Source organism: Protopterus annectens, chromosome 8.part0, assembly GCF_019279795.1.
Source record: "Protopterus annectens isolate FY-2018-M chromosome 8.part0, PAN1.0, whole genome shotgun sequence".
Classification (NCBI taxonomy): domain Eukaryota; kingdom Metazoa; phylum Chordata; order Ceratodontiformes; family Protopteridae; genus Protopterus; species Protopterus annectens.
Genome location: NC_056741.1, coordinates 1323412178 through 1323431121, shown reverse-complemented (window position 1 = coordinate 1323431121; position 18944 = coordinate 1323412178). Strand labels below are relative to the sequence as shown.

Here is an 18944-nt window from a genome sequence, read left to right as displayed (position 1 = left end):
GGATGTTTTAAGACACAAAATGAGGGTCGTTCCTCATAATGAGATAGTGTTAGGTATAAAGAAAGAACTAAACACAAGCGTGCTCTATACCCAGCCTGCAGGAAACATTTCCGCCTTCTGCAGTCCACCTCTCCGTCACGAAGTTTTATTGAGCGTGTCATGCTGGAGTCCTTTCCCTCACTATCTTTAAATTATTTTCAGGCTGAGTTGGAGAACACTCGTGGAAAGATATATAAACCAACACCGATTCATAATTTTGGTGTATGTTAATGCAATGTCGAAGCACCAGGCCAAAAGGGACGAAATGTGTGGTTGCTATGCAACCGCAATGTTTGGGTTACTGAGGTAACAAGAGGCTGGTAGAAAAATAACTCTCGAACCTGGTGGAAGTGTAACTGGAAGAGACCTCGTTCTTTTTTTTTTTTTCAATACGCTGGTACAATAACAGGATCGTGCGACTGCGCAACATTAATGGTGCTTGAATTAAAAACACAAAGAGCAACGAAAAGAATAGCAAGACAAATGCGTTGTTTAAGCAGGTATGAATAACTTGTCAGAACACGTCTTCGCAATATATTAAAGCCAAAATGAATAATTTTTATGCAGCAACTAAAATAGTATTACGGGGTTGAGACCAACACAGTCATAATACAGTTCCCCACCGTTAGACGAGTTCTTTTTGTACGCAAAACGTGACGTTTTTCTCCCTTTACACTTGGCGGTTGCAGCTGTGGGAGTTTGGGACTAATCACCCTCACATTCTTTGGACAAAGCCAGAAATGATGGAGAGACAAATGCAGAAAACCCGAACAATTTTTAAATATTACTCGAACTCACTTAAAAAGTTAGAACTGGTTTTGCATAATTTATAGGAAACGTCTCTGGTGTTTTAGCTGATTGTATTCATCAGTGGATTACATGGAGAAAAAAACGAGCTAGAGAGGACAGGGCAAGCCTATGGGGCATTGCCTTTGGATGAAAATAAGCATGCAGATAATTTAACAAATTGCTTGCTTTGAGGAAATGATGGCAGCCATATATTTATCATATCAGTCAGCTAAAATTATGTATCATATCATTGCCAAATCAAACGTTAGGTGTCAGTCAGGCCAAATCAATGCCACTCAAGAACATTCAGATGTGTGCAAAGGTCGGAGTCAAATCAACCAGGCTGTAAATGCCACTACAAGCCCTGTAAATGTTCAGTCTATATCAATTGCGGACGGTATCAGCAACCAAACACCACCAGTCCCGTCACCCTTCAGCAAGATACCAGTGGCTGAAGGGCTCTACCACGTGCAGTACCCCAAGTTGTGGTCCCCAGCCTGCCCTGTATACCATGAGGTGGCCCAACCACAGAAAGGCCAAGCTGTCCAAGCCCGCACCCCTCCCCAGGTCAAGCACACCCCTTTACAATTTCACCTTCAAATTATGCTCTTCCACCACAGGAAGATGGCTTGTCTTAGAAGCCATCTTGCTCCCAAGGAAGTCTGCCAACCTTCCGATTCCTTTTTTAATGAATCCAGTAAATAACTTTGTTCCTAAATGCGACAAGTGAACTCCTTCACTTCTGTAAAGTTCTGGTGAATTTATAGTAATATTAGTGTGGTGCACTATCCAATCTGCTAGCTCAATTACCTGTTGCCTAACAAATTTGTTTGTCAACTTCCTAAGCCTTTCGACTGCTTTGATGTTATTTGCTCCTCTCTAGGCTGGTCTTTAAATTATATTTGACTATGCAAGCTTTATGTTTGTTTATTTCTGTGTGATCTGCCTGGGCAGTTAAATTCTGTTTTTGAGGTACAGCAATGGGCTACTAGTGACATTGTTCCCTCTGTATGCAATACAATTACACTTGGCTAGATAATAACTCACAATACTTTTAAAGCTGCCAGCAGGTGCCTCTACTGCATTTCTCTCCTTCCCAGCCAGGGGCATTTCTTCTTCTTTGAAACCCAGGTTTCTCCCTGTTTCACCCAATTCTGTGGCTGTGTGGTACATAGAAGAATGGCCCAGAATCCATATCTCTGCCAGCTGCTTTATGACAACTACAAAAGAGAATACTGATTAGTCATAATAATCTATCTTCTGGACGCTTGTGATCTCCTCTGACCTAAGTGCATTAACTCTTTATGATGCTCTTTTTATGAAGCAGCCCCTGTTCTGATAGAATGCGCCGTTAATTTGTTATTGTCAAGCCTTAGCTACCATATAGCCTTTTACAGCACTGCACTGAATTGGTAACTAGATAAGGGAGCATGATCTCTAACTCCCTCTCTTCGTCTCAAGCTTATGCTGTAACTCCATCCTTCTTCATCCCTTTCTCTTTCTATGCTATCCCCTATTTTTTATGTAAATATGTCATGTATTTTGTTTTTGAAACATTTTTTTGACTACAACAATTATGTTAACCTCTGTGTAATTGCAGTTTCCTGTATTCATGTATTGCATTTTTGCTCCTATGTAGGTATACAGTTTCCTGTATTCATGTATTTTATATGTTAATGCAATGTTGATGTAGAATTTTGTGTTACTGTTACTGCAGAATCTAGACTGCGCTTACCATTGGTCATTTGTGATCAGTGATGTACCCCAGTAAACATATATTTATACAAAATACAATAAAATAAATGAAACCCTGAAACTTCTTTACTTTCCCTGTGTTGCTAGGTCCCCCATCTGGTTACATGGCTAGCTGACTACCAGACTACTGTGCCCCCTAAACATATTGTGCTTGTCCTTTAACTCTCTCACCTGGATATATACTGTCCCAGCTAGACAGATGCCAACCTGTACTCATTACTATACATAACATTGCATCACCCACCCCCTAGTGACAGCTGAACTGATCTTTTTATTTAATATCTCTGATTTTTGCCTTTTTTTGCTCTGTCCTCTCTACAAGTTTGACTTTCTCATGACTCATTGATGACCGTAGTTGGTCAATAATGCCAGGTATTAGTGTTACTTGCAACTTATTGTTCAGAAAATGCACAATGATGCAGAAAATATGGTCTGTTAACTTTTGAAGTGAATTACTGTAGCACTTGTAAATTCCCTTGATTTTGGCTTTTGTTTCTCCATTAGGTTTGGCTTTGTCCAGAATCTGAGCCAAGAAGTTGAGAGGTATGCTTCAACTTTCTGCCTCAAGACACAGATGACCTTCTGTTTATCAGGTTGGAGATTTATGACTATATACACATATCTACCAGATTTATAAGTAAATCTGGAATATTCAGAGTACCATTTGCTTTTACCTGACAAAGATTTATTTTGCTCTGTATTGCTCGATTCTTGTCACTGAACTAATGTAAGTATCTAAAGGCAAACACTTGCATATTAGTGTGTTTGCATGTTTGCACTTTTATAAACTAAGCACCAACTAAGTAGTACCCACCCCTTTTATTATATGCAGGTAATTAGGGAAACAAGATTTATCTTAAAAAAAAGTGTTTGTGTAAGAAATTAACTAAGTATCATTTACCTTATGGTAAGCACTTAGGTTTAAAGTCTTAGTTCAGCAGCATCTAGACATGTTGGGAATTACTCTTTTAAAGAATTATGCTTCATAGGTTCATAGGTAGGTGCTAGGCTATTGCCCTAGGGCCTATATAAGCCTAGCCAAAAAGGTGTCCTGGCTTTCGCCACCCAAGAAAATATTTTTCCTGTGCCCCTATTGAGCAGAGCCACAGAGGTGATCCCCGGGGTGAATTTCCTATTTCCTATCCAATCATCGAGATTTTTCTTGAAGAGTGCTAATGAGGAGCTTTGTTTGATATAGATGGGTAGTTTGTTCCAGAGTATGGGAAGTCTCTGGAACAGGAATGTATTCCTCTAGCATGTTCTGTTTAATGTGGTGACAAGGTTTAGGTCCATAGAGCGTGTAGCTCGGTGGGATTGGGATTTCTTTAAGTGGAGCATGTCCAACAACTCTGGGTTTCACATAGCTTTGTATGTTAGGCAGAGATCGCCTCTGAGTAGGCGATATGTGACTGTGTAAAGCTGGAGTTTTTTGAGACGGTCTGCGTAGGGCATGTGTTTGAGGCCGGTAATCCTCTTTGTGAGGTATTTCTGCGGCCTTTCCAGTTGTTGTAGATGTCTTGTGAGGTACATACCAAAAGGGGTGTTGTACTCTATAACGGGTCTAATGAGTGATGAGTAGAGGGGAACAATGACCTCTTTTTTTCTGGATGAGAAACCTTTTGTGATGTGTGCCACATAGAAGGATTTCCTGACTACTGTGGCAATGTGATTATGAAAGGAAAGACTACTGTCCACCTGTGTCCCAAGGTCTCTTATCACACTTTCGGTGTTAAGTAGACTACCACCTATGTGGTAGCTCATGGATACAGAGTTTTTACCAAAGGGGATGACAATGCACTTTTTGGCATTGAGCTTGAGGCCATGGCTATGACACCAGGCATCTGTCTCAGTGAGGCCCTTTTGTAGGATGTCCACATTGTTAGGAGTTTCGATTATGGCTCTTAGTTTGCGTCATCTGCGAACTTCGTTAGCAAAGACCTTCTGTGTTAGCCTGTACTTCAGAAAAGTAGATACCAAACAGGAGAGGACCAAGGACTGAACCCTGTGGTACTACACTTGTCACTGGTCTGAAGTCGGATTTGGAGTCTGCTACTTTCACAGTGTGGGTTCTGTCAGTGAACCAGTTGGCAACCCATCTTGTGATGTAGGGATTTATACCTAGTTTAGTGAGTTTATCTATAATTCCAGAGTGGGGGATGGTGTCAAAAGCCTTGGCGAGATCTAGATAGGCTGTGTGAACCACCTTATCCTCGTCTACAGCTTTGGTGACTGCTTCAAAGAAGTCTGTCAGGTTTAGGAGACATGCTCTGCCTTTTACAAACCTGAACTGGGTGAGGTCCAGAGTTTGGAGATTAGCAATGTCTTTGTTTATAAGTTCTATGATGATACATTCCATGGCCTTGCAGACCAGGCTTGTTAGGCTAATGGGGCAGTAGTTCCCAGGGTCCGTGGTGGCTCCCCCTTTGTGGAGTGGGATAACCGTCACTGTGCACCATTCACTGGGCACAAAGTCTGAGGTGAGACTATGGTTGAACATAGTGCTTAGGTGGGGTGCCAGTTCATTCTGTAGTTCGTATAGAATGCAGCCTGGGATGTTGTCAGGTCCCATGGATGCTGTGTTCTTGGCTTTGGAGAGTGTGTTTTTGATGACAGGAACATTGTATTCTTCTGGTATAGAGATGGGCCCTTTAGGGGGTGAGAGGGGGGTAAAGTTAGCACTGAACCTATCTGCCAGGATGTTGGCAATATGAGTTGGTCCATTGTGCTGTAACTCAGAGCAGATCTGGGTGTTGTCATTGAGATTCTTGACATAGTTATAGAATGCTTTGTGGTTGTCTTTAGAATCAGTGGTGATTTTGTTTTCATAACTAGCTTTGGAGGATTTTATGAGGGATCACAGCTTCTTACTGAGGCTGACCAGGGAGTTCCTCCAGTCATGGGAGTTTACTCTTTTTTGCAACAATTTCTTTCTTCTGTTGTAGAGTTTGTTTATGGCAGGGGGACCACCAGATTGGCTTCCTTTTTTCCATTTTTGGAGGATAGCATCTTGGTTCTGTTAGGGATAGAACGATCCATGCACTCGTGTAAGTGCTTATAAAGTGCATTTGTGTAGGATTCTGCAGTCGTACCTCTATTGTCCATTTGCATGGGTGTCGTGAAGTTTGCCACTTCTGTCTTAAGAAGCATGAAGTTGGCTTTGGAGAAATTTTTTACGGTGGTTTCCCTAATGGGAAGTGGGGGCGGGATGTGGTTGTCTAGGGTGATTAGCTTGTGGTCGGATCTGACCAATGAGGAATTGCCCTCTGGTGTGGAACACCGGTCTCCCATGTTGGTAATGACCAGGTCTAGGATATTGCTGCCCCTGGTGGGGGTGTGGATAAGTTGATCCAAGGCATTGGAATTTATGAATTCCAGAAAACGTTAAGCAAAAGAGTTGGTACATGAGTAGTTTTCCCAGTTAATGGTGGGGTAGTTGAAATCGCCCATTATTAGGCTGTTGGGTTGTACCCAAATATTTTCCAGTGTATCACGAATTGAGGAGTGGGAATCCTGGGGCATGGTGGGGGATTTGTAGCAAGTTACAGTTTGGATTGTGGTCTTGCCCAGAGTTGGTTGCACTTGGATAATCTCAGATGCATTATGCTGAGCAACTAGCCTGGAGGTGTGGATATCCTTAATGAATATGGACATGCCTCCGCCTTTAGTGTTTCAGTCCAGGTTAGGTGGCCGAAAGGTGTGGTATGAATTATAGCCTGGTAATGCAGGGTGCTCTCTGGAGCCTTGAACCAGGTCTCTGTCACTGCACAGATGTCGATGTTCTCCATTTTAAGGAGTGCCTTGAGTGAATGCATTTTGAGGTTTAGACTTCTAGCATTGAGTAGCACTACCCTCAGATTTTGCTTGCTTGTACCTGTTACGAAAGTGAATTTGTCATTTGAACCTTGCCTAACAAAGGCACTATAGGGGAGGCAAGAGTCTTAGCCAGTATCCGGAATCCCAAGGGTGACAGGTGCAGGCCATCTCTGGCAAAGCATCGTGGTCTGTCGACCATGTCATCCCAGGCAGACAGATACTGGATCCCTTTAGAATGACACCAGAAGCTTAGCCAATTGTTGACATCGATCATTTTGTCCTTGTACTGTGGTATCATTCTGGGTGATGGCAGGATACTACTTATGGCTAGGGCCATACCTACCTGGGCTACAAGATTGGAGAGCTCTACCACGTCTCTTTTCGTGTAGTCCAGGGAGGTATGTCTCAGGTCATTCACACCAACATGGGAAATGACAGATTCATATTTGTACTTGTTGTGGAGTGACCTGAGTGCGTGCGTTATGTGGCGGATCCTGGCACCTGACAGGCAGCCGACAGTAACTTTCTCCTTGTTTAGCCTGGTGAGTGGAACATCAGTGTGCCTGACTGTAGAGTCACCTATGACTAGAGTGTTGGGTATGTTGTTCATCACTTGTTCATCACTATTTGTTTGCTTGTTTCCCCATTACTTCTCCTGTTCATTCCTGTGTGTGACTACTTCCTCTTTCCTTCCCTGTGTGTCATCTTTGTTTCTTTATCTCCCTATCTCATCTGTTCATCTGAAAAGTGTTCTGCTTTCTCCTGTTAAAAAGAGATCTTGCCTAGATACCTGTGTTTTTTTTAATTCTTCCCCTACCTACCCAGCTACCTTTACACAACCCTCTCCCCTTTCTCTTCCTAACCCCATGCTATTTTCCCCATGGTAATGTTGCTGTGCCTGCTATCCCTTGATAAGCTCTCAGAAATCACGAACATAGTTGAGAGAGATGCTGGGACTTTGGCAAAACAGAAGTAACATTTAGGGAATCCCTTCCTCATACTTGGCATTGGCGATTGCACCTAATATGTCTCTTGATCTTGACCATGCCCACACAGTGTGAATATCCTAGACTTAAAGGTGAAAACAAATCCACAGCGGGCTCATTAAGGTAATAGTCATGCAAGTAGTTGCTTATATAATTTTGTAAAGGGGTTGGCACACCCATTAGCTCTCCCTTGGTTAGGTAATACTGCATGGTTAATGAGAGTGGGAAATGTACATTTTTGTTGTTTGTATATAAACATTTATTTAATGTGTAACAGTAGTTTTCATTTGAAATACTGTACATTGTTATTTTATTTTAATACAAAATGTTAGGGCTTGGGGGGGACCTTTTCAAAACAGAAGCATGGTAAACTGAGTACAGTGACTAAAGTGTTCACTACTGGCAGTTCCAATATATGCTGTGATTTTCAGGCAACACAGAAGGGTTTGAGTTGCTAAACGTTATGTGTTGATTATGCCTTTTCTCTTTTCACATCTGTGTTCATCATTAGTAAAGACTGTTGATGGTGCTGAACAGAAGTTACAGATTTGTGCTACAGCAGCAGTGATGATAGTATCATGGCATATCCCTTGACAGCTTCAGTAGCTGCCTGTAAAAAGTGCTCAGTTTTCCTCTCTTGTATGCTCACTTGAAAGACCCAGAACTTTTGTCATTGCCCTGCTCTTGTCTGCCCACAGAGATTTTGGTTGCTCTAAGAACCCTGCGAACTTCAACTTATTCAGAGCAATCACTGTGTACACTTTATTATTTGTGTTATAGATACAAGGCATTTCCCAACAAGTGATACAAGACTGAAACAGTAGTCCTACTACTTGCTGATCATTACCAGCACTCATACCTCTCAACCTCTGTAAGAATGGGCAGTGATGTAAATCTGTATGGGTGGTGTTTGGCTGGGGTTTGCAACTGCAAAGGGGGGGGGGCTTCAGTTATGCCTTTGGGGGAATGCTGTAAGTAAATTATACCTCAAAATTATCCCAAGGTGACATCAAAAATTTAGCAAGGGGTCCAAAATCATAGTAGTTAAAATGTGGTTAGGCGTAAACTTGTGTCCTTTGGTTGGGGTAGCACCTAGTACCTTGTTTTCTATGCCAGTTTTCACCAGTAAATTCCAACTCCCTGTTGCCTATTTTACAGTCCCTCTTGCAGTCGTGCCATTTGCTGTGTTAGCTTTCTAAAATACTTTCTTCAACATTATGAATATAATATTTTGTATGATTGTTACTCTCCTTAAGGCGCTGCATCCAAAATCCTTCTCTCCTTAATTCTTGAACTTCCTCCCTATTTTATCATCTTCCCTTTCCACTTGATTTACAATCTTCTACTTGTGTAACATATAGATTTATTTGCAGAAGATGATATCAAGGAAAGGACATTGTGGTGTTATGGACTATTTTGACACAGGATCCTCGGAAGTTACTAGGCTATTGGCCCTGAGGCCGTTATAAGCCTAGCCAATAGTTTTAGCCCATGTTTAGACAAGTCAGCACCCAAAGCCCCTGTTCAGCAAGGACACAGGTGAAACAAGATGTAAAATTAATACAGATAAAACAAACACTGTAGTGGTAAACTATGTACCTACACATTAATTTTTTCAGTAATACCCATATTTATTGGATATGATAAGAGGAAGTAAAGGGTATGGATTAAAAAAAATCTATTATGGCAGTTAAGGACATGGGGAAAAAAATGATAGTACAAAAATTCAGAAAATGGAACCTCTTGATTATGGATGTGGAAAACACAAGCAATGAAAATGGTTTTATTCCCTTTAGTTTTATGTACAGGTTAGGCATATTTTTATCAACCAGAGGAGAAGCTGTGGCTAATAATTAATAAATTGTTGAAGGAGTTTATTTGGGAGAAGACGAAGGCAAGAGTTAAGTAGGGATAAGTTGATCCTTCTATAGAACAGGGTGATTTAGTATTACCTAATTTGAATGGATATTTTAGAGCTGCACAGATTTGATTTAATTCTTTTTCTTCTAATATGTGTCTGAGGGTTTAGAATGGAGAAAAATATATAATTGAATGTTTTGATGGCCTTATTTAAATGTAGAAATTTGAGCATGGTCAACTTACATTACTTCAGAAATGCTAGCAAACTTTCTTGATTAAAGTTTGACAATTTTGGACTGTGCTATATTGCATATTTTCAGAGGTTTTAGCTTACTGACTGGCAGCAAATGTGGGATGAGGATCACTTAGTGCATTGGGATCTTATCAGGGGCAGTAGTTAATACCCAGTCCAGAAGAGAATCATTGTCAATTGATCCTTTGTATTTAGTAGGAGTGGAGATAAGCTGGGTGAAACCGAGAAGGTTTATGACTTAGGCCCACATTACAGATTGGTGCCGGACAATTCTAAACTGAAATCACCCAGTATTTGTGTTTCTTGATTGATATGTGATGAACCTGGATAGGATGAAGGGCATCATTTGATCAGTATTGTTGTTGCCTTAGCTTTATGGTGTTATATCAGCCAGCCAGCTTCCAGAGCTTAAGGGAACCTTCCATGTGACCAAACCATTACCAGCTCAAGCTAAAGTCAACAGTTTGGGCATCAAGCTCTTCAAAGCTTTTCTGACATTGAAAAGCACTCATCTAGCAGGCTTCTGAAGATCGATGGTTGGCTAATGGTTTTCCGTTGCTGGGCTGAGAAGCTCCGTTTGGAGAAAAATCTTCAGAAACTTAACTTTTTCCATGAAAATAGTTAATTTAAGCTAGGGAAAAGTGTTTTTATGGAGTGTCATGTAACTTGTAGTCACCTTTTACTATGAAATGTGACTTTCTACTTTTGTGAAAAAAGTTGTTAAAACTAAGTTTTCCTTTATTTTTTATAAGTAAGCCTGTGTTAAATTACTTTTGGGGTGCTGGTATTAAAGTGATTTTCTCCTTTTTGTTTTTGGTGGAAAAAATACTTGTTTAATACTTACCTGTTTTACTGACTCCTGCTAACTCTCTTACCTGGGCGTCCAGTATCATTTTTGGCTTAACCATGAAACTCTCTACCAATTCTTTGATCCTTCATTCTTCTAGCCGCAGCCACATAAAGATGAAGAAAACTTCCAAATAACCTTTGCCCTTACAGCAGGCTACTAATTTGTTTCAACCATAGAAAGGCAGGCAGTGCTGCTTAAGTGAAAGAATGTACGTAATTAGAGAAAGTTAATGATGCTAGGTTACTGGAATATATTACTGCTAAACTTCCAACCCTTTTACATTTCTTATCTTCTCTGATGATGGTATAACCTTGTGGAACCATTTCTTTATCTTTTACTTCTAGTTTGAGCTACCTTTCTGTTGTTACTACAATATTGGGGTGGTGTACAATTCATGTGTGAAACTGAAGGATTTTGTTGCACAGGGTCTTTGTGTTATTGTTAGGCTGATTCAGCTATGTGTTCAGTTTGGTTTAGTTTTGGTAATATTTTCATTAGGAAAGGGGTTTTGAATGTTAGTGAATGGACTCAGTGTTGGGCCAGGATTAGGGTAGATGTAGCTACTTTAACCAAAGGGAAGTGAATGAGGATGTGGAAAGGGTCTGAAATAGTTTGCTATGCTTTTCTTGTTTGTCCTATGAATGTGTTTCAGCTTACACTTTCTGTATTTAAATCTGTATGTCAAATAATGTATTTTGGTCATGTTATAGAGGATGGGCCATATACTGAAGTATTGTTAGGGACTGCTTGTGTAAGGGTCATAGAGAGTGGTTTTGATATGTTGGGAGAGTCTTCAGGGGGAATGAAAGGACATAATGTATGTTAAGTAGACTAGAAGTGTTGGTCAAAGTATGAAGTGAAGCATGGTAGGATTCACTGGTATGGACTGGAATTAGCAGGGAGAGTATGGGGTGGCAGAGAGGGAAAGAAGGGGGGAGTCTGTAGTAGGATGAGATTCTAAATTTCATTTCAGAATGATGAATCACATGTGTGTTTAATGCTATTAGGTTACATATGTAATGGGAAAAGTGCACTGACCAATCAGTTTACCAGTTACCAGTGCATCAGATTTGCTCTATTTATGGGAATAAATAGTGCAGGCCACCTAGACATCGCAGTCAGTCACAGATCTCTTCTCAGTCATAGCCCATAACGTTGTCAAAACTCAACATTTTGAGTTCAAATTTTCAACGTACCATCTATGGACTACCATCACCACTTGACCTGTGGCATCGAATATGTACAACTATGATCAAAAATGCAATGTGTGACATTTCAGAGGTGACATTTGTAGATGGAATTGCTTAGTCACACAACAGGTTGACAGAAGGATCTCTAAAATGATTGCTCTGAAAACTTCATACCAGACTTCATAATCTACATAACAATCAGTTAGCTATACTAGGTAGAGGAAATATTTTAAATTAAAATGTGCAACAAAACATTTATTTATCATATATAAATTGCAAAATGAAAAACATTCAGACTGCAAAGAAATACAGATGCTCACTTTATAAGCAGAGTAAGGCACCCGGGGGTACACATAGTACAAGTACTGCTGCACACCCAGAAGAGTTGTCAAGCACTAACCCAGAGGGAAAATAGTCATTCAACTTGCTTGTTTTAGGAAGGTAGAAGAAAAGCAGAGAACCTGGAAAAAGCCTAAAAACCTGCACAGACCTGGGAGGAGCATACAGACTTCATACGGTCAGTAAATGGGGATCACTTCTGTGGTTTGCTCGACAGGGGCACAGGAAAATAATTTTCTTGGGGGGCAAACGCCATGGTACCATTTAGCTAGGCTTATATAGGCTGTAGGGCCAATAGCCTAGTATCTACGTCTGAGCCTATGAACTCCAGACCCTTGCATAATGAGGCACAAATCTTGCCATTGAGTGTTAGGACTGCTCAGTCACCATGTATACATACCATGTTTCTTTATGTTGCTCCCACATAAAAAAATAAATAAATATCCTCTCCCTGACCTTAGCTCTGCAAATAACACTGTCATCTGATATTTTTAATTCTGTAAGCATGTAATTTATTTGCCTACTTATTGTTTATTTATTACATTTGCTGATAGGGTGGCTTAATGGCTTAGGTGTTTGCCTTACAAACACAAGGTGCAGAGTTTGAGTCTCACAAGGGATAATTGGCTAAGCTTAAAATGGCTCGCAAGGGCAGTTAGCTTAGTACTAAACTATGAACTATGAACCTATGGATTGTCCAGCTCAGACGATATCATGTTTTCAGTAGAGTGTTGAGAAGAAAAGTTTCAGTAACATACAAGTATACATACAGTAACAGGGGTCCGAAAGGAGGAAAGTAGTATTGCTGGAATTTAATTCATCTTCAAGTCTTCGTGAGTACCTTCACGAGGTAGATCCTGTTTTTCTCAAAATCTCACCAAGACGACACTGATATATATAGACTGCATTTTATATAGCATATATCATGGACAGAAGGGTTAAAAAATAAAAAAAAAGATAGCTGTGTACACAAGACCCAGGATAAAAAGTGCCCAATCCTGGTAGGCACACTGTCGTTTTTTTCATTCCTGGCACCAGTATAGTATCCTCAAAATATAGAAACAGTCCTACAGTTGGACTAGGCCAGACCCAGGGGATGGATGGCTCTCTCTGTTGTAGATGGAATTAGTAGTCCACAAAAATCACAAAAACTCATAGACCAAAAAAGAGCGATGAAGACAACAGCGTGAGCTACTGAGGATAGAAATTATGTATTGTTACTATTATGCAAGAAGCTCAAAATTTCCAGACAGAAGATATACCAAAAGATTGAGATAAATTAGGGGAAAGAAAAATACTTAAACAAGAAAAACTGTCAAAAGCTTGAAATAAAAATGTGTTTATTAATACAACAGATTTATCAAAATCATTAGATTGACCAAGAAACCTTGGGGTGTTTGGAAAAAGAAGCAACTGAAGAAGTGTGGAAATATAAAGAACAAAATTGAGAGATTTTTAAAAAGTATAAAAAAGAAATACGCACATGGGAAAGAAAGAGAGAGATCTGATATGGTGCGATATTTATGCAAAAGAGAAAGCCAAATTAATCAATACAAAAAAGCAGCTCCAAGGAAATTTGTGGAGAAATAGAGACAAAGGCACCCAGCTATGGAAACTTTCACAATACAAAAAATAAGATACAACGAGGGAATGTAGAACAGAAAATTAATAAAGTAGAAGTTAAAAAATAGAAGTTGAAGTTATGGAATACCTGCAAAGTGAAGGATTTAGTGTAGAAAGTCTAACACAGGTTACATCACAGCATGATAGAACGATACCCCCAAGTAAGGAGAAACAGCAGGAGCAGGAGACATCAGAAGAAGAAGTATAGACATGGGAAAGAGAAAGACATTTAATATGTGCAATATTTATGCAAAGGAGAAAGCAAAACTAATCAATATAAACAGAGCAGTCCCAAAGTATTTGAAGAGAAATACAGGCAAAGCTATCCAGATATGGAAAATGTTACAGTACAAAAAATAAGAAAACAAAGAAGAAAAGTAGAAAAGAAGATTAGTATTGAAGGAGTTAAAGAAATAGAACTTGAGGTTATGGATTACCTGTGAAGTGAAGGATTTAGTGTAGAAAATCTAACTTTGATGACCACAACAGGATAGAGCAATGGATCCCCATATTAAGGAGAAACCAGTGGAGTGAGAATCATGCGATCAGCTGCCATATGAGGATACTTTGAAGCCTTTCATAGGAAATCAGTACAAAAGTTCACTTGGAGTTGCACAGCAAGGGAAGGAACAGGAAACTGTGGCAACCCTGACATAGTCAATGTTGTGGAGTGATAGGGCAGTGAGATCCCATATGAAAGAGCAATGGATGACACATGATGAACCTGAAGAGAATATGGCACAGGAAGATGCGTGGAACTTTCTATAGAATGCCTGTAGGAAATGGAGGCAAAGAATGTGCCCTCAGTTTAGAAGAAAATGGTCTAAGAGAAGAGTTGCTTGATTTAATAAAGATGTACAGACATATGAAGATCAATGAAAGAAATAGACTACAGAAAGTCAATAAAACCTAAAAAGTTAGATAAAACAAATGAATACATTAAGTAGAACTGGTCATAGAGATTCATGCGGTATAACAGAAGGAAGTAGGATATATTACTGTGCAGCTAAATTAATAACAGTCTTATCACAAAAACACAGGGCAGTAAGGGAAAGGAAGGGTAGAAATCAAATGCCATCATGGAAGCATTGAATAGAGAAAACTATAAAGCAATTAAGGCAAGAGGTGTCGTTGTTAAAATAGTATAGAAGAGGGAACAGATCAACAAAAATACTCAGAAAGATAGACATGATAAAAGCAATGCGCTGTATCATAACAGATCAGGATCTTTAGTGCACTATCTCAAGTTTGTTTGTCTTTTCGGCTTTTCCCGGTTAGGGGTCGCCATAGCAGAACTCCGGTCCGCTAATGATTGGCAGTCAATTTTTATGGTGCCGAGTTGCCAACCCAATGCCCAACCTTCAGCGAAGGCACGCCCATTCACGCATGTCTTTCGGAGGCCACTTGACCACTATCTCAAGTAATAAACTAAAAATATCAGTGCAGGCAGAAAAACTTAGAAGATATGCGGACAAGTATAAAGGAAAAATTTATTGATGACGCAAAAAAGTTTTGTAGAGAACTGAGAAATGAGGCAAAAGGAATTGAAACACCACCAAAAAAGGAGAAATAGATACATTTTGGAGAAATATCTGTGGGGATCCTGTGGAACATAACAAAGATGCTAAATGGATAGAAGTAGTAAAAGAAAGAAGTAGTTGTTCAAATGTACATGACATGAAATGGGATGAAGTAACGGCCAGAAAGAGTGAGAGAAAGTTAAGAAAAGCTCCTAATTGGAAAACGCCAGGCCCAGATGCAGTACCTAACTTCTGGCTAAAAGTATTAACATCTTTACATGAATATTTAGCCATGAGTAAGAACTATTTGTATATGAACCTCGAACAGACACCAACCTGGTTAACAACAGGAAAAACAATGCTCCTTCTTAAGAGCAAAGCTGCAAGCTATCCTAAAATCTATAGACCAATAATTTACCTTCCAATAACTATAAAGCATACACTGGAATTGATGCGGACAGAGCTTATAGCCCTTAGAAGAAAACTCAGTCATGGTAATAGAACAAAAGGGCATCAATAGAAAGTCATATGGAACAAAGGATAATTTGTTAAATAAAGTCATAATGGAAAACTCTAAAAAGGGGAAGAATGTAAGTATGGCATGGATAGACTATAAAAAGTATTTGACAGTATCCCACATTCATGGATAAAAGAGTGCTTAAAAATGTATAAAATACATGCTACACTGATCGATTTACATTACAGTGACCATGAAAGGTGGCAAACTACTTTGCAGTTAAGCCATGATAAACAACAAATTATTATTCCAGGGATAAAAATTCAAAGGGGGATATTCCAGGGTGACTCTTTGTCACCATCTCACTTTTGTCTTGCCCTTAACCCATTAAGCTGTCTACTTAACAGATTAGTTCATATTTACAATTTGGTTCCAAGAAAATAACAAAGTATAAAGACTTCTCATCTTCTTTTTGTAGATGATTTAAAACTGTATAGTTCATCCAATGAGTAACTAAAAGCAAAACTGCAAGAGGTCAAAACTTTTCAAGATGATATAAGAATGCCACTTGGTCTTGATAATTGTGCAAAAGCAACCTTTAAAGCAGGAAAGCTGCAGCACCAAGAAAATATCAGTTTGGGATAGAAATGTGATATAAAAAAACTTCAGCAAGAGGATGTGTATAAATATTTGGGAATTGATGAAGGATCAACAATAATACACAAACAAATGCAAATAGAACTAAGGAATATTTTAGAAGATTAAAATTAATACTGAAAACAGTGTTGACATCTAGGAAAGATTGGGAGGGTGGCCTAATGGTTAAGGTGTTTGCCCTACAAACACAAGGTGCAGGGTTTGAGTCTCATAAGGCATAACTGGCTAGGCTTAAAATGGCTCGCAAGGGCAGTTAGCCTAGTACTGAACTATGAACAAAGTCCAGGCTGTAAACCAAACCCAAAAGATGCTTGATAGGTTGGACAGGAAAGCAAGAAAGCTTTCTAAATATATATATACTTTTTATCAGGCAAGGAGTGGTTTATTGTGCTGTAAAATAAAGTGTTATTAGTACACATGTGAACTTCACATCCCTTCCCCTATCAGTGTGACATTCGAGCTGGTCCTACCCTACTTAGTAGCTGTCATATTAATATAACCCTTATGTACTTTAAATAAAATTTATAAAGATGTGGTACCTCGTATTTAACCAGATTATTAAGTAGATTATTAAGTCTGTGATTTTATCCCAGACAATATACTACATCGCTGGAAGTATATCAGCCTTAGTCCATTTGGCAATCAAAAACTATAAATAAATATATAGATATACACTTTGCATGTAAAAAATCAATTGTAAAAATCATATTCTATTTTCATAACCTATTGTTAACAAAGATCGCTTTCGTCCTTCTAGACTTCTTCAGGTCTGTGTACAAGAACCCTAAAAACTATCTATAAAAATATATATAATTGTACAATTAGTATTGTTATTACACATCATTTTAAATAAAGTAGAAAAAAGAGAATCAGAAAAAAAAATAATAAGAAATAATGTATGATGGTGGAAACAAAATATACACTTAAATTACAACTGATTTAAAATGGTATTTAAAACCAACTGGTAGAATAAAATAAAATAAAATTAGTCATGTAAACAATGTGGCAATTTTCTAAGTTCTGGTGCACTTTTAATTGAACAGTAGTAGTTTAGTCCAGGCTTCCTAAAAGAGTTAAGAAGCTTTAGTTGCCACACGAGTTCATGTTTCTCCAGAATATTCGAGATGTCTCCTTCAAGATCACCCATGTCTATGCGATCCAGGATCTGGAACTTAAAACCTGTGTGTCTTTTATGAAGAGAAAGGTGTTTGGCTAGTGCATTATTTTTACATCCAAAGCAGATTTCCGACAGATGACATGAAATCCTGCGCTTGAGTTTATTTACAGCCCATATAGATTGCATCACATTCATTGCACTGTGCAGAGATGTTTCTTACACTGTTTTGGTTTTGGACCCACTACACTTGTTTAGTGGGTTGTTTTGAGACTTTGGGGATACCACGGAGATTACTTGTTTTTTTAAATGTTCATTTTGTAATGTAGCCACCACAGCAATTTTTCAAGATGTTTCCTTTTAAAATTCTATTAAACAAAATCTTCCAGATCTTTATCACTTTCTTTCCTCCTAACTTTCAAACGTCCACAGGAATGCAATCTGTTTCTGGAGATTTTTCTGCAGACTGGTTTATACATCACCATTTTTTCATTTCCTGTCCTAGCTCTGTTGTTGAGCCTCATCTACCTCAAAACTTGGCATAATTAAGTGTTCCATGAACATTTCCATTTGTGCTCCTTCTAGATCATGTGCTTTCCTTGAGGGTCATAGAACCATTCCCCCAAAAGCCATATGGGAAATGTGTTTAATTTTATTTTACATTTGTTGACCGGGAAAGTCCGACTGGATATATGTCCATTTTCAGCAGAGGCCCGGGGAGAAAAACTCCACATTTATGGAATAGATGCAGACTAACAAGTGTTACAAAAATATACAAGAGTACAATCTCACATTTCATTGGAGAAAAACTCCACACACATAGAAAATCTACAGACAAACAAGTGTTAAAAAAAGTTTACAAACAAGTGTTAACATTTTTTTTTTTTACCGGAGTACAATATCACATATCAGGTGTAAACATTTAAGTAGTAAGCTCTAATTACACACATAAAGAACAAGAAATAATTCATCATACTGCAATTGTCTATCAGTTTGAAGATAAGAATATTAATAGCCTGTTGATAGCTAAAAATACAATTGGCAGATTAAGTAGTGGTAGAGGAGTAACTCAACCAATAATGTAGGGAGAAAGAGAGAGGGGTAGAAAAGGGTGGGGGGGGGGGTTAGTCGGGGTTTGGACAAGGACAAAGCCAGTGAGATTTTAGATGTGTTTTAAGTGCAGTCTTGAAGAGACTGCAGGAAGGGAGGGTAGTTATGGTAGTGGGAAGGGAGTTCCAGATTTTGGAAATGGAGCAGGAAAATAGAGCTTCTCCCACAGAGTTGTTGGTTTTGGTGACTTGGAGTAGATTTTTGTTGCATGAGCGAAGGGGTCTGGATGTAATGAGTGGTAAGGTTGGAGAAGTGTGTGAAGTGACAGGATTCTAAGTGGGTGGTTTACATGTTTATGAGCAAAGGTAAGTTGGGTTAGGTGTAGGAGTTGTGGGAGCTTGAGCCAGTCTAGATCTGTAAGGGAAACACAGTGGTGACTGTGGTGGGAGGCCCCAGTGGCATATTTTGTGATTTTATTGTCGCAGGCTTCGAGTTTAGGTCTGACTGTCTAAGATTTGTAAGGATGGGTGATGCATAGAGTAAGGTTGAGATTAGTTGGGCAGTTGCAGTTGAGATTCTAGCTGGTTTGGTGTGGTATTGGCAGTTCCTATATAAGGCACCTAGGTTTTTGTGGACTTTTTTTATTGTG

At 39.1% G+C, this 18944-nt stretch overlaps 1 protein-coding gene across 1 annotated transcript in view; it reads left to right on the top strand.

The window, feature by feature from the left end:
• Positions 1–3097: 3097 nt before the first annotated feature.
• The window catches only part of LOC122808473 (jhy protein homolog), a 908782-nt gene continuing 892935 nt past the window's right edge, over positions 3098–18944 (top strand). The window contains exon 1 of the mRNA XM_044079431.1: positions 3098–3176. The gene's annotated coding sequence lies outside the window, so the exon portion shown is untranslated. The remainder of the gene's footprint in view (positions 3177–18944) is intronic.